Source organism: Hemitrygon akajei, chromosome 5, assembly GCF_048418815.1.
Source record: "Hemitrygon akajei chromosome 5, sHemAka1.3, whole genome shotgun sequence".
Taxonomy (NCBI): Eukaryota; Metazoa; Chordata; class Chondrichthyes; order Myliobatiformes; family Dasyatidae; genus Hemitrygon; species Hemitrygon akajei.
Window position 1 is genome coordinate 92,773,773 of NC_133128.1, and position 25,178 is coordinate 92,798,950.

The window sequence follows — 25,178 nt, forward strand, 5'->3', positions numbered from 1 at the left end:
TTGCAATCTTTGAAGTTACTGTGCTTGTTTAATGGTGTCAAATGTGGCTTAAATTCTTGGTCCCACTCCCACACAAATCAATTGGTCCGTGTCCTTCTGTACTTTCCAATTTCTCGATGCAAGTTCGAGACATAGCACCTCATCTTCCCTTTGGGCACATTGCAGCCTTCTGGACTCAGTACTGAATTCTGGAATTTGATTTATTTGTCTATATTTTTCATTCAACTGTGACATTTGTTCAACTTGTTTGTTTCTCTCATCTTTCTTCCTTTGTTTCATATGGGAGCGAGGACCTGCCTAGACTGACTGCCGGGCATGTCTTCCTGATCTGCATTTCATAACTTCTTCATTCTTTTACCCATCAAAAAAACTACAGCTGCTGGAAATCCAAAATAAGAATAGAAAATGCTGGAAATACTCAACAGGTCAGGCTGCTTCTGGCTTTGTTTTTTTTTTGCACTAAGACCTTGGTGTTTTTTTTGTTCTCTCTTCGCTGTTTTGTATAGTTTGTGTATAATTTATATTCTGTGTATTCCCTGCACCTATGTTCCTGTGATACTGCTGCAAACATGATTTTTCACTGTATCTATCTGTCACTATACCTCTGCACATGACAATAAAGTCAACTGACAAACTGGATTTATTTCCTGCATTCTATGATCTTTTGTCTATGATCTCACTCTCTAACTGCTTCCATTCAGTTATTGACCAGAGAGCCTTATTTGCAGCTTAACCTTGCCAGGGACATCCCCATCCCCTCCAACCGCTTACCCTGCAGCTTAACAAGTTTCTTTTATCTTCTTAGTTCTGACGAAGGGTCTTGAGCATGAACCATTTACTTTGATTCTCTTCCCACAGATGTGACCTGACCTGCTCAGTATTTACATCAAATGTGTATTGACGAGTGGGAGAGTGTGGATGAATGAGGCTTTCAGACAAAAGTTGCACTGGAGGTTGAGAGTATTCAGCACTGCTATCCTGTGGTCAGAGTTGGACATGTCACTTTCATTGGCTGTTCAGACAGTATCTGAGAAGAATGAGGATGTTTTCCTCTCTAGAATGATGGCCTGCCAGAGTGATGGAGAGGACTCAGCCTTACCACTAAGCTGAAGGTCTACCGAGCAGTGGTTCTCGGTACCACTGTAGAGACCTGGACTGTCTACAGCAGACACGCTAAACAGCTCAACCACTTGCACTTGAGCTGCCTCCGCAGACTTCTCCATGTACGATGGCAGGACAAAGTCCCAGACACGGAGGTCCTGGAGCGGGCTAGCACCCACAGCATCTACACCCTCCTACAGAAAGCCCAAGCCAGATGGGCTGGCCATGTCATCAGGATGTCTGACAGTCGACTACCAAAACAGCTGCTGTATGGAGAGCTGAGCCAGGGCAAGCACTCAGTTGGAGGGCAGAAGAAACGTTTCAAAGACTGCCTCAAAGTGTCCCTCAAAGACCTCAACATCAATCCCAGTAGCTGGGAATTGCTTGCTCTGGACCGCCCAACCTGGTGGAGCAGGACCACTAAAGGAGTGTATGCAGCAGAAATCAGACGCACCGCAGAGGCTCAGAGGAAACGCCGCGCGCAAGGCTCGAGCTACCTCCACTTCCACTGCAGCACCTACCCTCATGTGTCCCACATGTGGGCGAGCTTTCTGGGGCCGGATTGGCCTCACCAGTCACCTCCGGACCCACAGTCACAAACCCTCCACCTGACAGAAGTCGTGGTCGTCTTCAACTCCGAAGGACGAACAACAACAACAGAGTGATGACCTAATACGTACCTTTTAAATGATTAAGGGAGCCCATAGATAAAAATTATTCCACGAGAGAAAGTGTAAAACTTGGGTATATAAGAAATAGTAATAAGTATAGCGGGGAATTCAGGAGAAACTTTTTTTCTGAATACATCTTTCCACAATACATAGTTTGGCAAAAGTAGTAAAGGGAAAGAAAAATAGTAAAGAGGAGTTAAGGGGAAATAGAAATGAAGGAGAAAGCAGTAGGGTGTGCTGGAAAGGTCAGAAGAAAAAAAAACTCGGGTTTAGCAGAGACCTTGGGACTGACTGGCCTGTTTTTGGAGTTTTAGTTGGATGTAATAATGAAAAGTCAATTAAGCCTTTGTTCCTATCACGCAAGCACATTTAGAATAGAAATTTTAGTGGAATGTCAAAATGTGCTAGGTATTAAATATTTCAGAGTTTTGAAAAAATGAACCACTCTCTTACATACTTCGCTGACTTCTTGTTTTCCTATCTAATTGTATTCCCACCTCTACCTATTTGCTTCCTTCTCAAGTTCCTGTTTTCATTAGGACTTCAACGTTATTTCCTTCACTTAACAGCCCCCCCAATGAATATAACTCTGATTCCCCTTTGTGAATTATTACCTATCTATCCATTTCTACTTGCTTCTCAAGTCAAGTCAAATCACTTTTTATTGTCATTTCGACCATAACTGCTGGTACAGTACACAATAAAAATGAGACAATGTTTTTCAGGACCATGGTGCTACATGAAACAATACAAAAACTACACTGAAACTACATAAAACAACACATAAACTACACTAGACTACAGACATACACAGGACTGCATAAAGCCCACAAAATGGTGCAGGCAGTAGAATAAAGACAATAGGCACAGTAGAGGGCAGTAGGTTGTTGTCAGTCTCGGCTCGGGGTATTGAGGAGTCTGATGGCTTGGGGGAAGAAACTGTTATACAGTCTGGTCGTGAGAGCCTGAATGCTTCGGTGCCTTTTGACAGATGGCAGGAAGGAGAAAAGTTTGTGTGAGGGGTGCATGGGGTCCTTTATAATGCTGTTTGCTTTGCAGATGCAGTATGTAGTGTAAATATCTGTAATGGCGGGAAGAGAGACCCCGATGATCTTCTCAGCTGACCTCATTATTCGCTGCAGGGTCTTGTGATCTGAGGGTGCAATTTCCGAACTAGGCAGTGATGCAGCTGCTCAGGATGCTCTCAATACAACCTCTATAGAATGTGGCGAGGATGGGGGTGGGGTGGGAGATGGACTTTCCTCAGCCTTCGCAGAAAGTAGAGACACTGCTGGGCTTTCTTTGCTAAGGAGCTGGTGTTGAGGGACCAGGTGAGATTCTCCGCCAAGTGAAGGCGGAGAATCTCAAAGGATGGAGGCAATTGCTAGAAGTGGCATTCTCGAATCTTTATTAACCCTCGTTTTAACACCTTTTCCTATCCCTTCTCCACAATATTCAACAAACTTTAAAACATGAATTCAAATAAGAACAAGGAAGTTCTATTTTCCATTGGTTCCCTCTGCATTGATCAGGCCCAAACCAATTTGAGTGTCCCGGAGTTGGGGTAAAAGGTATATGAGCACAACAAAGTAACTCAAACCTAATTTACTACCATAAAATAGAAAGGACAGATAAACCACATAGAATGCCATCTGTCACAGGTAAGAATAAAATCGAGTAAGTTTATCCTTGGACATGTAAGCCCTATGTACAACCTTAAATTGTATTAGGGCATGTTTAGCACAAATAGAAGAAGAATTGACTAATTGTAAAATTTTCTCCCACTGCTCAGTGGGTATAAGACAGTGAAGTTCTTTTTCCCATTCCTTCTTAATTTTTTCTGATACTCCTGGCTGTATTTTCATGATCATATTATAAATGATGATTACTAAACCCTTCTGGCAAGGATTCAGAGCTAAAAAAATTTCCATAATGTCCATTGGACATAATTTTGGAAAAGACTGTAACATATTATTCAAGAAATTTCTAACTTGCAAGTATCTAAAAAAATTAGTTTTAGGCAAATTATATTTGTCTGTTCAAAGGACATAAAACTGTTATCTAAAAATATGTTATACCTTTTGTTTTCCGTAATACAAAGGCTTGATCCATAAAAGAGGGCTGAAAAAAAAATTTAGATGTAATAGGGCTTGATAAGATAAACTTATTCAAGCCAAAGAATTTACGAAATTGAAACCATATTCGTAATGTATGTTTAACTATAGGATTAGTTATTTGTTTATTCAATTTAGATAAAGCAAAAGGAAGCACCGATCCTAAAATAGAAAACAATGAGAAGTCTTGTACAGATTTACATTCCAAATTTACCCATTGTGGGCAAGGTGCTATAATCAGTTCTTGTGTCCAAAATATTAAATATCGAATATTAACTGCCCTATAGTAAAATCTTAGGTTTGGCAAAGCCAAACCTCCTTCTTTCTTAGGCTTCTGTAAATATTTTTTACTTAATCTAGGATTAAGTAAAGTCGCTTCATTGACCCACATGTTTTGGTCTTGCCTCTGTTTGCAAAATTATTGGAAAGATATTTTCGGTATTATTTCAACAGTTCTGAATATCAAATTGCAGCCGCATCCTATTACTGCAATTTTCGGTTTACCAATGGTGGATAATAGTTGTTTATCCCCCTCAGCCCGGCGGATGATTGCATTTGTCACATTAATGGCTAGAAGATCTATCCTATTGAACTGGAAAGAAATTAATCCTCCAACTATATTTCAGTGGTTTTCTCAAACTATTTCTTGTTTGAGTTTAGAAAAAATTAGAAGTGTTGTCTTTGACCCTTCAGTTAAATTTGAAGAAACTTGGAGACCATTTATTCAACATTTTCATATGAGCTAAACTGACTTTTCCTAAGCCTTACTTTTATTATCCTTAATTATTTGGATGGAGGTACGGAGTTATTGACGCTACTGTGTATATTTGACTTAATGCAATGGCTCATGTGTGTTAGGTATTTTTTCTTTTTTTAGGGGGGTTTTCTTATTTTCTTCATTTTTTTGAAACTACTATGAGTTTGGGAGGTTATTATATATGGATTATCATCTATTTGTATTTATACCTTAACCTATTAATTATGTACTCTCAAGCTCTTTGTATTCATGTTTCATTTATGTTTGTTTAAAATTAATAAAAAGATTTAAAAAGAAACCATGTAGAATGCTATGTAGTAAGTCACAAAGATTTCAGGGCTCACAATTCTTAGTCACCACTTGATTGTCCTGTTGTCAGGGGAACTCCAAATTCCGACTCACTTGTGAAACTACCCTGGGTCCTGGGCATTGATCGCAATTCCTGGTCTAGGCGAAGTGTAAAATCAAGAAATGTTCCCCAATAAAAATGAGTTTCACACGTGTAGAGAGATACACACAGACAAACACTTTGATCTTTTGTTCTCATGCAACCTGATTTGTTTCATTCAAATAACATGTGTTCATTAATACAGTGTTCAGCATACCCTTGTGAATCTATTAGATGTTTTAATAGTCAATCCTTATCCATCAATCCACCAATGTTTTGGATATAAAATAAAATTTCTTTAGTTACAAAAGAACATTAATATTACATGTAAGTGATAAGCCCTAAATCTAAAAAAGAACCCATCAAGGCAATTTGACAGGCACTAAAGAAGAATCCAAAGGCTGTCAACAAACATTAGACATTAACAAACCTACAATGTTTCACTTGTACAGACGTTCTAATGCAGCAAACTCACAAAGAGCACTAAATTTCTTGGTGTTCACCTGGCGGAGAATCTCACCTGGTCCCTCAACACCAGCATTGTGAAAGACCCCACGCACCCCTCACACAAACTCTTCTCCCTCCTGCCATCTGGCAAAAAGTACCAAAGCATTCGGGCTCTCACGACCAGACTGTGCAACAGTTTCTTCCCCCAAGCCATCAGACTCCTCAATACCCAGAGTCTAGACTGACATCTACATAATTTATTATTATATTGAAATTTGTCCTCTACTGTGTCTATTGTCTTGTTTATTATTAATTAATTATTGTACTGCCCTGCACTGTTTTGCGCACTTTATGTAGTCCTGAGTAGGTCTGTAGTTTAGTGTAGTTTTTGTGTTGTTTTACGTAGTCTAGTGTAGCCTTGAGTTGTCTCACATAGTCTAGTCTAGTCTTGTATTGTTTCATGTAGCACCATGGTCCTGGAGGAATGTTGTTTCATTTTTACTGTATACTGTACCAGCAGTTTATGGTCGAAATGTCAATAAAAAGCGACTTGACTTGACTTGAAAGAGTTAAATTGTCATTTTGACTGTTCAGACATTCATTCGATGTTTTACAAGATTTAATATAATGCCATTACCCTCTTCCTCTCCCTCTGGCTTGTGTAAATTTCACCAACAATTTGTCCTGATCCAGCCACTTGAATGCTATGGTCAAGAATGTACACCATTGGTTACAGTTTAGCACATCCTCAATGAGCCTTACTGATTTCAACACTGAATGCATCCTATCAGCTTCGTATGCAAACTGAAAAGAACAAAATAAGTCACCCAAGATGCAAAGTTAAAGGTAAAGGCCATAAAACAATACTGCTTGTATTCTGGACAACATCCAGTGATGAAATTGACACAGGGCAGTCAGATGACCTTGAGCCAACAAAATGGAAATATCAGAGATTGATCTAAAAAGGGAAGGATTTTGGAGCACAGGCAGTGATGACTCCCCGGAGACCAACTATTGCAAATGTGGAGGACTCCATGTTGGACATGTGGAAATCACATCAGGACCATGAGGAATGGCTGGATAGAGTAGAATTTTTTGTGTAATATAAATAGTGAGGCTGTGGGACAAGCCTTGCAGATCAGGGTATTTGAAAAGAATGAAAAAAATCTGAGCCAATATGATCACCAGGGAGAAATGGATGAAGAGTCTTGGCCTGAAATATCGGCTTTTTATTTCTCTCTATAGATGCTGAGTTCCTTCACCATTGTGTGAGTGTTACTCTAGAATTGGACGATTCCGGTACAGACAAAAAGAATGAATTACCTGAGAGCTAGAGAATTTGTTATTGAGGCTCATAGGGAAGATGAGGTGTTACATCTCTTACAATTGTATGGGAAAGTGCAATTAGATGGGGACCGGTTATTATTTTCTTATTTAGTGATGTAGTGCAGAACAGGCACTTCTGGCCAAATGAGCTACACAGCTCAGCAATCCATCTATAGCCCAATCACAGGATAATTCACGGTTGTTTGGGATGGAGGAGCGTGGTTAAGGCCAACCAGTGCAAGCCTGAGGAGCATCATTTATTTGGGCATGTTGAAGCCTTCCAACTGAATATCCCTTCTCATTGCTTATCTCCCTTTTCACCCTCCCAACTTGCCACCCAGTGCCTTTTTCCTCCTGTCCCCTTCCTCCCTTGCTGACCCTCTACCTGCTTCTCTGCTGTTATCTCCTGCCGTCTTCTTTATCTACCATTCCCAGGTGCCTTTCTCTATCTTTGGCCCTTTCATGTTTCTTATCTGTTCTATTCATTACAATGGATCAGTTTGTGGAGGTGGGGCACAATGCACCACTATACTGTGGACTTACCGTAGATTCCGGACTACAGAGCGCACCTGATTAAAAGCCGCTGGCTCTAATTTTAGAAATAAAATCAATTTTTTACTTGTAAAGGCCGCACCGGATTTTAGGCCGCACCGGATTTTCGGCCGCAGGTGTCCCACGTTGTAATATGAGATATTTACACAGAAAGATATTACACGTGAGGATTTTTTAACTTTTAATTAAATCCATATGGTAACAAATACAAATACATATTGCAAATGCTTTTTTTCGAACCGTGCCCGTAACGCGGCTACTTTTAAATATACGTTGCGTATACTTCTTTACTGAACAACATTCCAATATCTCCTAACGACTGGTAAAAAATATATATACTGCAGCCTACCAGGAAAAGTTATTGATCGCCTTTAACTTAAAAGCAGCGTTTTCGCTCTGCCGCTCGACCCCCTCCTTTCCGTTTATCACAAACGGCATTTTTCCCACAAGACGCGGCGAAACCGGGTGTGACGTCATAGCATCCCGGGATGTAGTACAGAAAACAAATATAGTTAAAACTCTTCTAACTTTAACTAGAAAATGAATTACTAAGCGAAAATATTATAAACTAAATAACTGCCATAAGGCAGCACAATGCTTCGAGTGTTTTCCATGTTGATGAGGGTGAGTACAAATGACTGATTTACAATAATTTAATTGTGAAAGTGCGCTTGATTTATCGTACAATTTCATTGGACCTCTGTGAACTACTCATCAATTTTATTGGTCTATTGTTACGAGGCAAAATGTTTACGAGGCGGCATGAAAAAAAATAATGCATTAGCCGCTCCGTATTAAAGGCCGCAAAGTTCAAAGCTGTTCAAAATGTGGGAAAAAAGTAGCGGCTTAAAATCCGGAATCTACGGTAGTATATATGTGACACTAAAATTCTTTCTCCCTACCTTGTGTGGCTTTCTAATAGATATGCGAAGCACTCAGAGATGCCTTGCAATGCTGCAGAAAGATCTGAAAAAAATATTAAGAAAGATATGATTACAATGCTTTAGCTTCAACTAAAAATCTGTTGTAGCCAAGTCAAGGATTTATTTCCTATATTTCTTCAGTTGTTTCCATGTTTGTCATATGTTGCTGTTCTTGTGATAACTTTAGTGTTAATCTTGAAGAACTTGACCATTGTCTTTAATACATAGATTGTTTTACTGACTTTGGATAAGTGCAGTAAGCATAATGGGAAAAGACTTGTTCTGGGAGATCAGCATCTGTTATACAGTACATAATCTGTGGGTCTTCTAAATCAAGTGAAATCTGTTTTGTTAAATCTTGCTGTGGGACTACAGTCATAAACTTCCTGTTATAATTGGTGTCACTGGAGAGTCGAGTAATTGCAAGACAGAGTCTTTCTAGTAATATGATTTTTACAAATTTCTCATCAAATGAAAACCATTAAATATATTGAATTAGAATTGTACTAGCAGCTGATGACATATAATTAACCTTCAGCTTCTAAATCTAACTAGCCTTCAGTAAAAGACTGACAATCTTTTTATACAGTTTTGCATAGTTTATTTCTCACCCTTCCTCCTTCCCAGTTTATTTTGATGACATGACCTTTTAACCTGTTCCAAATCAGGAGGTGTGATTTCTGAAGCTTGAATTGACTCCGAACATGGAATGAAAACTGGTGTGTCCCAACTCACTTGATGTATTACAATAGCTGTATGACAATGATTGCTGACAGAGAGAAGTCATTGCTCCGTGGTAAGAAAGGGAAGTAGACCTGAATCAGCAATATACTGAAGTGCAGTTCCATGCTGATTTGCGCAGTTAAGTGTAGGTCTGTCCTCTAGTGGTGCACTGTTCCTGGAATACTGCTGAGAGTTGGCTGCTGCTGCAGTGATGAGTCATGGTAAGTGGAAATAAATAACAGACTCAAAATCTTTTAATGATGCACAAATACTGGTAAACAAGATGCCAACCTCTCAGCAGGGACTGTTATTTTATTTCTGTTTATTTGCAAATCAGATATTGCTTATTTGTACATATAATATTTCCATTTGATTAATATCTGTAAATTCATTAAATCTTACTGAGGTCTAAACTTTGTGTAAATGTGATCTATACAGAAGTATTTAAATATATCACATTCTTAACATTACCCAAAAGGACAAGAAACCAAAGCTGATTTTTTAAATGATAAACTGTAGAGAAAGATAAATATTCACTTCTGGAATGTAGTGAACTCTGACACCACCAAGAGAAGAATTTTTATATTATTGAAGGATAAATGAATTGTCTCCATTGACAGATATCCTATTAGGTTGCTGGAAATAAGCATAGCATTAGAAAGGTCAATGTGGTTATCTGCTGTGCAGGCTGTCGTTCGCTTGCAGGAAGATTTGCACTAATCACACCAGTTGTTCGGGATTTATTCTATCTTTCTCTTACTGCAGATTTGGCCTTAAAAGCTGCCTTCTATTTGGATTATTTCAGAAGATGTTTGTTGCTGCTGGTCAGACTTTTATAATACAGATGAAGAACATTTAATAAAGAACTTTCACAAATGTTTCCTGGGGGAGCTCGCAGTTTGAACTGTGTGCTTTGAACAAAGATGCAAATCTTGTTACAAGGAACATCACGGCAATTTATCCGTTACCATTTGGCTTTATCCTTTCTAAAGTGACCTCGGTGGTGCTCATCTCACTTTCAAAGATAAATTCAGAGGGACGCAACAAAGGAAGGTTGTCTGGTGAGCTCTTCATTCAGTTTATATTGTCTGGATTAACATTAATTGTTTGTCTGTGATTTCTCTGCCCTCTTATCCCAATCATAATCGTTTTAGTATCCAATGTCTGTGTAATTAAGTTTATTTCTTAAATATTGCAATTACACCAGTATTCCCCACTACCAGCTCCTTTGGTAATCCCAGACACAGGATCAGGTTTATTATCACTAACTGTATTGCATGAAATCTGTTGTTTTGCAGCAGCAGTACAGTGCAATACATAAAGGGAACATAAATTACAATAAGAAATATGAAAAGTAGTGCAAAAGAAAGCAAAATAATGATAATCCAAAGAAAATCTAGTCCAATGTGGGTTTCATGCAGTTAATAGAATGTCGACATCATTATAAGTGTAGATCCAGACAGCAGATGGGGCTCGTCAGCTGTGGTTGGCAGCTCATCTAAGAGATGGAAAACTCTGATCTCAAGCCTCTGCTGCCTTGCGGCTACAACCAGTCATGTGGAAGGCTTCAGGAGTATACCCCAAGAAAAATCCCTAGCTGGTGTCTCTAAGGTAGTCCCATGTTGAGTTCAATGTTGACTGGCAATTCCTGCTATGCCGCTGGTGCCAAACTGTATCGGTCTCTGCCGTTCCTTTGGATTCATCAGCTGCGTGGAGAGGGGGAGCCTGCTGTATGGGCATCAGCTTGCTTTCCACATTGTACTGCCCAGGCTTGCGTATCACTGGGACACAACATCCACAGTTAACTTCAGCCAATGAAGGACCTCAAGATGGCATTAACCCCTTTGTTGCAGCAAGATTAAAGTTGCAGGTAAAAGCATTTATAATACTAACATACAGATCACCTTAATAAGCTATGTGTATTTAATAAAGTGGATAATTTTGTTTTACACTATTTTTGCGTTTTATTTGTAGACAATGAAAATGTTAAGCACCAGGATATCACAGGAAATGCAGTAACAACAAATTAACAAGGACAATATTGCAATGTTCCAATTTTAAAATGTTGGTCTACGATGAAGGCTTAAAACAGTTTGTGCTATTGTTCTCAGGCATGCAGCAATAATGTAGCTATGAACTTACAAAAATATATACAGATCTACCTTCATATGAGTATTAACTTTTGTTTTTTATCTTGGCTGAGATATTGATCATTTCTGATACCCAAAACTTTTGTAATTGTGTTGTAATGCTGTAATAGTGCAAAGTAATGTGATTTCTAAAGCTGTTAATTACAAAAATATGTATGATATCTAAAATGATCTTCAGTCAAATAAAAGAAGGTAAATGAGGAGAGAAGCAAAGATAATTGGAGTTCATGTACACAAAGTGTTAAATTTAATGACAAGGGTTAAGAAATCCATTAAAATCAGCTAAGCAGGATTTATTTTCTAGAACGGAAGTAGAGCCCTTATGCTAAACCCGCATTGAGCCTTGATCAGATTTCATAGGAAACACTGAATGCCATTATAATTAACAGGTTATAAATAGAATATGTATACAAATATAATTTGCAAGGATGAAATCAGAAATGCAAAATTGTAGCTAAAGGACGATGATCAATAGCTTGAGTCTGATTTTTCTTGAAAAGAGAAGAAGGCTTGAGAGGTGATCTGAGAGAAACGTTTAAAGTTATTTATTTTAATGGCACGTACAGAGAAAATGATTCCTCTTTTGGAGAGAAAATACCAGAGCCATTATTATACGTAAGTCTTCAATAAAAATTCACAAGCAACCTCCTTATTTAGAGCCTGGTAACTTGGACTCCCTGTCGGTGGCTGAGGAAAATAGAGTGACTGACACATATAAATATCAAAAGTTTGAGGTAAAAGGGAGTGAGGTTTTTGATGATGAGGGCTAGAAAAGCTCAAGAGGGCTTGAATTAAATATAAAATCTGGCATGGACTGATTAATATGCTTCAGTCATATATTCCATGCAATTTAAATGAATGTTTAAAGAAGATTTTTTAAAAGGACTTGGAACTCAATGTGGCTATATAAAGTTCTAAATGTTGTATGCTGTGATAATTTCATAATTCAGCATTCAATGTAGAAGTACACTTTATAGAGCTGTGATCTCAGCATTGCCATATACCGGTACTTGGAATGCTAACTCAGCCTGAAGAACCTTTGCTGCATGAACATCTGAAAGACTGTGCTTAGAAACGTTATATCTGTATGTTAGAACAAACACTGCACAATATCCAAGTGGAAAGTGAAATCAATGCAATATGTAGTGTGTGTGTGTGTGTGTGTGTGTGTGTGTGTGTGTGTGTGTGTGTGTGTGTGTGTGTGTGTGTGTGTGTGTGTGTGTGTGTGTTTGTGTGTGTGTGTGTGTGTGTGTGTGTGTGAGTGTGTGTGTATGTGTGTGTGAGTGTGTGTGTATGTGTGTGTGTGTGTGTGTGTGTGTGTGTGCTCAAGTACAAGAGCTATTTATTCACTAACATGATTGCAATTTGTAAGTAGGAAATCCGTTTCGCAGCACTTACATCACTGCAGTGGGTACTGCAGTGGGAATGTTTACTGTACTATCATTGTAGCATTTATTATAAAGATGTAAGCATCATCATGTGGCCTAGAAGTTAAATATCAATGTGCTTATTGTTTCAATGTTAAATGATTAGAGGTAATATCTGGAGAGAAATATGATAACATCCGTTTCTGTTTCACTTGTGTCTGGAAATTCAGCTCATTGATTCTGAACATGCAGTGATTTCACTTCCTTTGCTGTTCTTGTTTTGCATTATTGAAAGGAGTCTTTGACCGTGTTGTCTGGGCAATTGGGCTATTGCAGGTGTTACGTACCCCGTAACTGGGTGTCTAACCAGCAGAGAAAGAAGAATCCTTCGGAGTCTGGTGGTACTATATTTCAAGGTGTTTATTAATAAAAATAAGCAAAACCATATCAATAATGCAAATATACATATAACACAAGGTAGCAGTAATAAACCTGAAAGTGTAGGAATAATAATAATAATAATAATCAATAATAAACAAGCTCTATCGATGTCTAGGGGTAAACAAATTGTCATAGAATATAAAGTTCAGTTCAGTTCATGAGTGCTGAGGTAGTTATGCTTGTTGAGTTGTAATAGTTGGAGAGAGAGAGAGAGCGAGTGATTAAACAGTTGCAGTCAGCAAACCTTCCTGTTGCCTTTTAGATTCCATTGCACCGTTGTTATGGTGGTCATTCAGCTATGACCCCTCCGTCCTTCTGCTAGACCATTCTTCTGTGGTGGACTCATCACTCTGGCATGAGTGGACACACACACAAGTCCCCACCGGCCCTGCTTTTACACTGATAGCCTTAATGACCGACCTCCTGGTTCGGTCTCCGAAGCCCCCACCTTTCTTGTGGGTTCCAACACTCAATCAGTGTCCACTGGCGTGTCTGGAGGGTGTCTCTCCAGACCTGTCTCTTTATCCCTACTAACGGGGACTCAGCTATCCATCAATCCTGAATGACTGTGTCCATCAAATCAGGCCACTCCTTCAGTCCACTGAGGAATGTTCATGAGCAAACTATTGTCCTTGCAGCGAAACAGTAAATAATTCAAAAAGGAGTCACAATACAGTTAATCAGCGATTTCCCCCTCTCTCTTATCTGTTGCCGATGTTCTTGCCTGTTTTTCGTCTCTTTCTCATGGTCAGCATAGCAACAGAAATAGTTCTCGGGGGGGGGGGGGGGTGGGGATGGTTAACTCTGTACCCTATTGTCCATCAGGTCTGTTCATCACTCATAACACAGGACAAACCAGATCTTCCTTCTCTGACCTCTTTGATCTCATTCAGTGCTCCTGATGTGGCCTTCTCTACAAAACCAAGCAAGACTAGGTGACCTCTTTGCTGAACGCTTGCACTCTGTTCTCAATGACTATCTTGAGCTCTCAGTTACAAGCCATTTTAACTCCTCCAGATTCTTGTGCTGATCTGTATGTTCTCGGCCTCCAACGCTGCCAGGGTGAGACCGTAAAACAGCCTCTGCGTATTCTCTCATATTCTGCCTCTGCAACCCAATGGCATGAACACAGAATTCTCCAATTTCTGGTAACCTACTTCCCACTGTTCCTTTCTCTGACCTCCTGATCCCCATATCATTTCACAGAACCTCCTGTTTTTCCAACCAACCCTGGATCCCAAAGCCCCTGCTGCCATTTTCTTTCCCCTTCCTCACCTGGTTCCATCTACCTATCACTCACACATTCAAACCACTGTTCCCATATCCTCCTCCCCCACTTTCTTTACTTGGTTCCACTCAAACACCCTCTTTGCTTATCATATCCATAATCTGCAGCCATTTGTTGTTTCTGCAATCTCAACCCCTGTCACTGCTTCCACCCCTCCCTCCCCCATCTGGCAGCATTTGCCCATGACCCCTCTTCACCTGATCCACCTTCTACCTTCCCAGCCATTCTGAGCACACAACACACAGAATAGGGCTAGACTGCTAGTTGGCATGTATTCTTCATTGGAAAATAACAGTGCAAAATTAATTTATGCTCAAGGCCATTCAACTTCCCTGCAATCCTGTAGTTGAGTTTCTGTCAGAACCTTTAACAAGCTCTTACTTGCTTTATATGCTTTACCCTTTTCTAGTTGCAAAATAAACTCACTGCTAGCACCTGAATCTCTTGTTATGGGTTGAAGTTAATGGGTCATTGGTACCAGTATTGGAGAAGGAGAGATGTATGGGATAAAGTAAAAGGGAAGGAGCATGTGGGATAGGTTTCTGAACTCTGAAGGATAAATAACCAAGATAAGAGAGATAAAAATTTAACTTCAAGTAAAATGGAGACAAAATTGAAAAGAAGGGTGATGAATGCAAGACTGAGGGCGATATATTTGAATACACACAGCATAGGAAATACAATAGATGATTTTTTAACGCAGTAATAAATTGGCTGGTATGACGTTGTGGGCATCACAGAGTTGTGGTTGAAAGACTATCACAGCTGGGAGCTTAACATCCAAGGATAACTATATCAAAAGGACAGGCAGGTAGGCAGAAGGGGTGAGGTGGCTCTCTTGGTAAAAAATGTTGTCAAATCCTTAATAAGAGATGACAGGATTGAAAGATGTAGAATCTTTGTGGGCAGAGTTAAGAAACTGCAAGGGTAACAAGACCCTGATGGAGTAACATACAGGCCCCCATACTGTGGCCAGGATGTGGGATATAGAAAAGGCATGTAAAAAGAGCAATGTTGCAATGGTCCTAGGAGATTTCAATATGCAGGTAAATTCTAAAAATAGGTCAGAGATGGATCCCAAGAAAAGGAATTTGTGGAATGCCCATGAGATGGCTTTTTGAAGAAGCTTGGCCCACTAGAGAAAAGACAATTCTAGATTGGATGTTGTGTAATTAACTAGGTTTGATTGAGGAGCTGAAGGTAAAGGAATCCTTAGGAGGAAGCGGTCATAATATGATAGAAATCCCCTGCAGTTTGAGACGGAGAAGTGAAAATCAGATGTATCAGTATTATTGTTGAGTGAAGGTGATGACAGAAGCATGAAAGAGGACTTGGCCAAAGTTTTTGGAAGGGGACACAAGCAAGGATGCCAGTTGAACAGCAATAGTTGAAATTCCTGGGAGTACTGTCATTAGAAAGACACATGATTAAAGCATCTCAAAGAAGAAGCAGCATTCTAAAGGGAGGACAAAGCAACCATGAATGAGAAGTGGTCAAAGACAGTATAAAAACAAAAGAGAGGGCATATAATAGAATAAAAATTAGTGTGAAGCTAGAGGATTGAGAAACTTGAAAAAAAGACAACAGAAAAAGCTATAAGAAGAGAAAAGATGAAATGTGAATACCAGCTGGCCAATAATATAAAAGAGTGCACCAAAAGATTTTTCAGATACATAATGAGTAAAAGAGAGGTGAGAGTGGACATTGGACCACTAGAAAATAGTGCTGGAGAAGTGCTAATGGGGAACAAAGAATGAACCAAATAAGAATTTTTCCATCAGTCTTCACTGTGAAGTCACAAGCAGAATTCCAGAAATTCAAGAACGTCAGGGGACAGAAATGAGTGTAGTTACTGTACTAAGGAGAAGCTGGTTGGGAAGTTGAAAGGGTCTGAAAGTAGATAAATCACCTTGACCAGGTGGACTACATTCCAGGGTTCTGAAAGAGGTGGCTGAAGAGATTGTGGAAGTCTTAGCAATAATCCTTCAATAATCACTATATCCTGGAATGGTCCCAGAGGAATGTAAGATTGCTTAGGAAAGAAGGGAGGCAAAAGACAGGAAATTATAGGCCAGTTAGCCTGTCATCAGTAATTGATAGGACATTGGAATCCATTATTAAGGATGAGCTTTCGGGGTGCTTGGAGGCACACAATAAAATAGGCTAATGTCATGGTTTCCTTCAGGGGAAATCAGGCTTGACAAACCTTTTGGAATTTTTTGAGAAAATAACAGGCAGGATAGAGACAGGAGAGTCAGTGGATATTGTTTACCAGGATTTTCAAAAGGCCTTTGACAAGGTGCCGCACATGAGGCTGCTAAACAAGATAAGAGCCCATGGTATCACAGGAACAATACTAACATGGATAGAAGATTGGCTAACTGACAGAAAGCAAAGAGTGGGAATAAAGGGAGCCTTTTCTGGTTGGCTGCCTGTGACAAGTGATGTTCTGCAGGGGTCAATGTTGGATCTGCTACTTTTTAACATTATATATTAATGATCTGGATGACAGAATTGACTGCTTTCTGACCAAGTTTATGGATGGTACAAGGATAGGCGGAGGACAGGTAGTGTTGACAAAGCAGGGAATCTGCAGAAGAACTTGAACAGATTAGGAGAATGGGCAAAGACATGACAGATGGAATATAGTGTAGGGAAGTATATGGTAATGCACTTCTGTGGAAGGAATGAAGGTGTAGACTAGTTTCTAAATGGGGAGCAAATTCGGTAATGGGAGGTCCAAAAGGACTTGAAAGTCCTAATGTAGGATTCCTGAAAAGAAAACTTGTTGGTTGAGTTGGTAGAAAGGAAGGCAAATGCAATATTAGCAAACGAGAGAAAATCTGCAGATGCTGGAAATCCAAGCAACACACAAAATGCTGAAGGAATTCAGCTGGCCAGGCACCATCCATGGAAAAAAGTACAGTCGACATTTTGGGCAATAAGAATATAAAAAATAGTTCAAAAAGAGAACAAAATTGTGAAGTAGTATTCATGGGTTCATGGACAGTTCAGAAATCTGATGGCAGAGGGCAAGAAGCGGTTCCTAAAACATCAAGTTTGTGTCTTCAGGCTCCAGTGCTTCCATATTGATGGTAGTAATGAGAGGAGGTGATGCTCTGTGATATTGCACCACTCCTTGGTGGTAGGGAGGCTCATGACCATGATGGAGCAGACTGAGTCTACAACACTTTTTATGATCATGCCCATACCAGAAAATGATGGAACCAGTCAGAATGTTCTCGACTGTACATCAGTTAAAATTTACTAGCGTCGTTGGTGACATATCAAATCTCCTCAAACTCCTAATGAAATATAGCTGATGACAAGCCTTCTTTGTAATTGTTGGGTCCAGGATAGATGTCTAGAGATGTTTGTTTGTTTATTTATTTATTTGTTGAGATACAGTGCAGAATAGACCCTTCTGGCCCTTTGAACCATACCACCCAACAATTTCCTGAATACATTTGAAGTCCAATCACAGGACAATTTACAATGACCAATTAACTTATCAACCAGTATGGCTTTGGACTCCGGAGCACCCAAAGGAAGCCCACGTAGTCATGGGAAGAACGTACAAACTCCTGATACGTAGCGATGGGATTTGAACCCAGGTCACCTATACTGTAAAATGTTGTGCTAACCACAATGCTACCGTAACATCCAGGAAGGAATATGCTGGGATTAGTGGAGGTCCAGGGAAGGTTTACGACAATGATCTCAGGAATGCAAGTGTTAACATAGGAGAAGTGTTTGATGGTTCTGGGCTTGCACTCAATGGAGTTTAGGAGAATGAGTGGAATTTCATTTAAACCTTCTCAATAGGCCTAGATAGAGTGCAAGTGAAGAAGATGTTTCTAATAGATGGAGCATGTAACACTAGAGGGCACAGCCTCAGATAGAAGGATGTCTCTTTAGAACAAAGCTGAGGAGGAATTTCTTTGGCCAGAGGATGGTGAATGTGTGGAATTCATTGCTACAGGCAGTAAAATAGGCTTGAGAAGGAAAATAAATCAGCCATGGTTGAATAGCAGAGCAGACCTGATAGGTGGAATGGTGTAATTCTATTCCTATGTGTTATAGGATTAATATTAACCTACTGAAGTCAACCTTCAATTCATTACAGCAATGTACCTGACAGATTATACACACTTCAGCTACTATGCTTTGGCTTTGAGCAATCAAATAAACTGCTTCATGACGGACTGTGATCCATCATCTCCCTTTTACTCCGTCACCTCTTTACATGCTTCAAGATATTTGATAACACCATGTTTGTTGCATCCCCTGTTCCATATCCAGCTTGGTGAGAGAACCATTCATAGCAATTAAAATCCAATCATATTTGCTGGAATAGGTGCTGGAAATAAGAATGAATGGTGACTTCATTGAAACCTATCGAATGTTGAAAGGCCTTAATAGAGGATGTGGAGAGTATCTTTCTATAGTGGGTAAGAATCTAGGGCTGGAGGGCACAGCCTCAGAATAGAAAGATTTAGAATGGAGATGAGGAGAAAATTCTTTAGCCGGAACGTGGTAGGTAAATCTGTGGGATTCAATGCCACAGGCGGCTGTGGAGGCCAGCTCATTGGGTATATTTAAGGCAGATTTTGATAGGTTCTTGATCAGTCAGGGAGTAAAAGAGTAGGAGGAGAAGACAGGAGAATGAAACTGAGAGGGAAAATGGATCAGCCATGATGAAATGGTGGAGTTGACTTGATGGGCCGAATAGCCTAATTCTGTTCATCTCTTGTGTTCTTATATTTGGAACTTCTTCAGTTACTCTTCTGAGCTTAACATTAATATTTTTTATTTAGTTCTCAGAGCAATGCATAATAAAGTTCGGTTAGCTTGCCTAATTATTATTACAGCATCCAATCCTTTAGTAAATTCTGCACTATGATATCTAGATCCCTTTGCATTGCAGAGCTGTTGAATCTCTCACTATTTAGATAATGTGATCCTTTTTTATTATCTCTGACAGGAGATTTCACATTATTCCAATTCGTGCTCCATTTGCCAGATCTTTTTCCACTGATGTAGCCTATACGTATATTTGTAGTTGCAACTTATTTCCCTATATAACCTTGTGCCATCAGCTTATTTGCAGGCATACATTTGGTGCTTTTAAACAAGTCACTTGTGTGAACTGTAAAATGCTGAGGCATCCACCAGCAGTGATCCCTAAGGAATACTTTTTGTTTTGTCAATCTGGAAAAGCAGCATTTTAGGCTGTCCTTTGTTTCCTGATAGCTAACCAATCTTCTGTCAGTGATAATATGTTACCACCTATTGGATGAACTTTTATTTTCTGCAGTAACCAATGATAAGGCATCTTATCAAATGGCTGCTGTTAATCTGTGTCTAGTATATTACTGGTACTCCTTTTTACTTTTTCCAAAATATTCAAGAAGGTCAAACTGAATTTTCCTTTTACAAAACTATGTTTATAGTACCAAGATTTTTTCCTTTGGTATCAATAGTAATGGCTTCTAATTCTCTCTAATTTACAGAAGCTATTTGGCTCTGCAGTTTCCTGCTTTCAGTCTCCTTCCAATAAGGAGGTGATGTCAAGTCTCCTGAAGTATTAAGATGGATAAATTCCCAAGTTATTGAAGAGGAAAGAATGGAGATTGCATGGGCCTTGACAAAGGTCTTTGTAGCCTCTTTAGCCATACTGAGGTCCTTGAGGACTAGAGGAGAGCCTTTGTTGTTTCTCTGTTTAAGAAGGCCAGTCAAAACAAAACAGGAAATTATGGGCTGATAACCCTTACTTCAGTGTAAGGGATTTTATTGGGAAAAAAATCCTTAAGAATGGAGCCTACTTGCATCTGGAAATGTATAAAACTAGGATTGTTAGCATGACTTTGTGTGGGAGAGGTTGTCTTACAGACCAGACTGAAATGTTTTGAGGAGGTGATGAAGAAGATTGATAAAGGTAGAGCAGTGAGTTTTCTGTGTGTCACGTATATAGTGCCTATAAAAATATTCAGCCCTTGGAAATTTCCATGTTTTATTACTTTACAATATTGAATCACAGTGGATTTAATTCTTTTTTTGACACTGATCAACAGAAAAAGACTCTTGTGTCAAAGTGTAAACAGATCTCTACAAAGTGATCTCAAACCAGTGTATTATGCCTGAACAATGGAGACTACAATCAGATGATGGAGGATTTGGCTAGTGTAGACTGGGAACCCAGGCTATATGATGGGATGGTTGAGCAACAGTGGAAGACTTTCAAAGAGATTTTTCATGGTGCTGAACAGAAGTATATTCCAGTTAAAAGCAAGGACAGTAAGGGTGGGGAGAGCCAGCCTTGGATAACTAAAGAAATAAAATAAGGCATCAAACTAAAAGCTTGTGCATACAGAGTCACCAAGGGCAGAGTGTAGTATATCTAAGTTTGCTGATGATACTAAATTGAGTGGAAAAGCAAATTGTGCAGAAGATACAGAATCTGCAGAGAGATACGGATAGGTTAAGTAAGTGGGCAAGGGTCTGGCAGGTGGAGTACAATGTGCAGAGGGACTTGGGAGTGCTTGTGCATGAATCACGAGAGGTTGGTTTGCAGGTGCAGCAGGCTATCGAGAAGGCAAATGGAATGTTGACCTTCATTGCTAGAGGGATTGAATTTAAGAGCAGGGAGGTAATGCTGCAACTCTACAGGGTACTGCTGAGGCCACACCTGGAGTACTGCGTACATTTCTGGGCTCCTTACTTGAGGAAGGAAATACTGGCTTTGGAAGTGGTGCAGAGGAGGTTCACCAGGTTGATTCCAGAGATGAGGGTGTTAGACTATGAGGAGAGATTGAGTCACCTGGGACTGTACTTCACTAGGCTTCAGAAGGATGAGAGGAGATCTTATAGAAACATATAAAATTATGAAATGGATAGATAAGAATAGAGGCAGGAAAGTTAATTCCAATGGTGAGTGAGACTAGAACTAAGGGATTCGGGGGAGTAGATTTAAGATGGAGATGAGGAGGAATTACTTTTCCCAGAGAGTGGTGAATCTGTGGAATTCTCTGCCCAATGAAGCAGTGGAGGCTACCTCAGTAAATATACTGAAGACAAGGTTAGATAGATTTTTGCATAGTATGGGAATTAAGAGTTATGGGGAAAAGGCAGGTAGGGTGGAGATGAGTCCATGGCCAGATTAGCCATGATCTTATTGAATGGCGGAGCAGGCTCGACAGGCCAGATGGGCGACTCCTGCTCCTGTTTCTTAGGTTCTTACGTTCTTAAAACCTGGAGGAAAACCTGATGCAGTCTGCAAGAGAACTGCAACTTGGGAGAAGATTCGTTTTCCAGCAAGACAATGATCCTAAGTATAAAGCCAAACCTGCACAGCAATGACTTAAAAACAATAAAGCGAATGTCCTGGAGTGGCCAAGACAAAATCCAGACCTCAATCCAATTAAAAATTTGTGGCTGGACTTGAAAAGGGCTGTTCACTCACAATCCCTTTGAATTTGAGCAGTTTTGTAAAGAAGAATGGGGGAAAATTGCAGTGTCCAGATATGCAAAGCTGATAGAAACCTATCCACACAGACTCAAGGCTGTAATTGCTGCCAAAGGTGCATCTACTAAATACTGACTAGAAGGGGGTGAACATTAACGCAATCAATTATTTTGTGTTTTGTATTTTAAACAACATGAAAACTTCCAAGGGGGTGGTGAATATTTCCTATAGGCACTATTAAAATTGGCTTAGTCGTAGAAGATAGAGGGCAGTAGTGGAGGGTGTTATTCTGACTAGATCCCTATCATTAGTGGTGTTCTGCTGGAACCTCTTATTTATGATCTAAGTATATACATGGGGTGAAAATATACGTGGGTTGATCAGTAATTTTGCAGAGGCCACAAAAATTGGTGCAGGTGTGGATAGTGAACATAGAAATGGTTGATGGAGTTTAACCCAAACAAGTCAAATGTGACAGGAAAGTATACAGTGAATGGCAGGACCCTTAGGCACATTAATGAGTTGGGGCAGCTTGAGATACAACTTCACACTTCCTGAAAATTGCAACACAAGTGGATGGTGGTAAAGAAGTGTACAGCATACTTAACTTCATTGGTCAGGGTGGTGAGTATAAAATTCAGGAAGTCATGTTTGCAGTACACATTTGGAGTATCGTGTGTAGTTCTAGTTGCCACCCTACAGGGAGGATATGGAGATTTTGGAAAGGGTGGAGAAAAGGTTTACCAGGTCATTGCCTGGATTGAGAGCATTGGCTATAAGAGGTTGTTCACATTTAAATTGTTTTCTCTGGAGCATCAGAGGCTGAAGGGTAGTCTGATAGAATTACATACAAGTATATGAAGCAAAGAAAGGTGAAAAGTTATTGAGGAAGTTTAAAGGAGATTTACTAGGCAAGCTTTCTTTTATACACAGTGCCTTGGGCATGGTACCAGGGGTAGTGTGGAAACAGATATATTTAAGAGGCATTAAGATAGGCACATGAACAGGCAGGGAATGGAATGGAAGGATGTAGACCACATGCAGGCAAGCTGAAATTGTCATCTGAAAGTTTAAAATCTCATTGTGGTCAACACAGACATTATGGGCTGCAGGGTCTGTTCCTATGTTCTGTGTTCCTGTATTGAATAAAGGAGTTACATTTATTACTTACCAATGTTCGGACTCTTATCAATTTATTGTACATGTGTATTTATAATTAACAGAATCAGATTTTACTTTGTCACTGGTAATGCTGACATTAATTGTCCATCCTTGATTGAATCACTATGTGATGTTCGCATTGACTCCTTTCACTGCCAGTGCATAGAGGCTAGTATATGTAGCAGCTACATTGCAGCAAGCTAGCAGGCTGATTTTAGCTACATTGCTCAGCCTGTGACCTCTGCTGAGAAGAGCTGAGTGGAGCAATATGTCAAATTTACAATGCCGAATTTTCATTTTCAATGGTTTCATTTTAATTCACTAATGGTCTTGATTTGACTATCAGTATTGTTCTTTCTGTTGCTAAACTGCCAAAATTTCCTACTATTTTTGCTGTGGCAAATATCTTCTTGAAAACCATCAACAAATCAACTCTCAGGATTCTGGAAACGAACTAACTGCTTCTTAGGGCAGCAGGATTTGGACAATAAGTTATGTTTTTTCCCCATTAAATTAAGGAAACACAGAAACAGGATGTAGGACCAATTAAGCAGACTGAAGAAATTAGTTTTCCTTGGCCATAAATCCTATCCACAATGATTCAACATCTTTTTTCTAATGACTTGATTTCATGTTTTACCAACGGAGCAACACCGTCCCCTCTACCTTCCCACCTATCCTTTTGATGTATATCCTTGGACGTTAAGCTCCCAGCTTTTAGCCATGATTCAGTGATGCCTGCAACATCATACCTGCCAATCTGCAACTGTGCTGCAAATTCATCTACCTTATTCCATATACTGCACACATTCAGATACAACTTCAGTCTAGAATCAAAACCCTTTTTGATTTTGGTACCCCATGCTCAACCTTTTGATTTTTAACTTCATCTGAGCTCTTACCAATATCTGTCTCCACCACCTGTCCACTAACTGTTCTGGCACTCTGGTTCCCATTCTCCTGCAACTCAGTTTAAACCTCACCGTGCAACATTAACAAACCTTTCCACTAGGATATTAGTCTCCCTCCAGTTCAGGTGCAAACCATCTCTTCTGTACAGATCTCACCTTCCCTCGAAGAGAGATCAATGATCCAAAAATTTTGTGCCCTCCCTCCTGCACCAACTCTTTAGCCAGATATTAAACTGTATGATCTTCTTAGTTCTGGCCACACTAGCATGTGGCATGGGTAACAATCCTGAGATACAATCCTGGAGGTCCTGCCTTTTAACTTAGTACCTAATTGCCTGAACTCCCTGTGCAGAACCTCGTCACTCATCCTACCCGTGTCATTGGTACCTACACGGACCATGCATTCTGGCTGTTCACCTTCCCACTTAAGAATACCGAGGACTCGATCCGAGATATCCCAGACCCTGGCACCCGGGAGGTAACATACTATCTAAGAATCTCAGTCTCACCCACAGAACCTCCTGTCCATTCCCCTAACTAATGAATCCCTACCACTACAGTGTGCCTCTAAATATTAAATACATGTCTTCTAATACTTGACAATTCTATTCTGGGGGAAAAAGATTCTGATTCTGTGTGCACAGACAAATGACAGACTCTCATACTGAGCCAGAAACAAGAGTTTATTCACTGGAACTTCATTGGCTTTACCAAGCGATACTGCAAGACAAGTCATTCCTGAAACACACACAAGGTCCCCACAATGAAAGGTCCTCTAGGGAGGCTATTTGGGTGGAATTGAGGAATGGGAAAGGTGCACCTAATGGGGAGCGTGAGTTGGAAGAGCAAATGTGTAAGGAGATAGCAGATATTTGTAGTAAACACAAGGTGGTGATTGTGGGAGATTTTAATTTTCCACACATAGATTGGGAAGCTCATTCTGTAAAAGGGTTTAGAGTTTGTGAAATGTGTGCAGGATAGTTTTTTTGCAACAATACATAGAAGTACCGACTAGAGATGGGGCAGTGTTGGATCTTTTGTTAGGGAATGCGATAGGTCAGCTGACAGATGTATGTGTTGGGGAGCACTTCGGGTTCAGTGATCACAATAGCATTAGCTTCAATATAATTATGGAGAAGGACAGGACTGGACCTAGAGTTGAGATTTTTGATTGGAGAAAGGCTAACTTTGAGGAGATGCGAAGGGATTTAGAGAGAATGGATTGGGTCAAGTTGTTTTATGGGAAGGATGTAATAGAGAAATGGAGGTCATTTAAGGGTGAAATTATGAGGGTACAGAATCTTTATGTTCCTGTTAGGTTGAAAGGAAAGGTTAAAGGTTTGAAAGCGCCATGATTTTCAAGGGATATTAGAAACTTGGTTCGGAAAAAGAG

General features: G+C 39.8%; 1 protein-coding gene across 4 annotated transcripts in view; it reads left to right on the forward strand.

The window, feature by feature from the left end:
- The first annotated feature begins 9,089 nt into the window (after positions 1-9,089).
- The window catches only part of mcf2la (mcf.2 cell line derived transforming sequence-like a), a 275,198-nt gene continuing 259,109 nt past the window's right edge, over positions 9,090-25,178 (forward strand). The window contains exons 1-2 of one of the 4 annotated variants that reach the window (XM_073046062.1): positions 9,090-9,223; positions 9,768-10,063. The gene's annotated coding sequence lies outside the window, so the exon portion shown is untranslated. Of the gene's footprint in view, positions 9,224-9,742; positions 10,064-10,296; positions 10,873-11,733; positions 11,768-25,178 lie in introns of those variants that run through there. The other 3 variants (XM_073046063.1, XM_073046061.1, XM_073046065.1) reach the window with 3 other exon arrangements.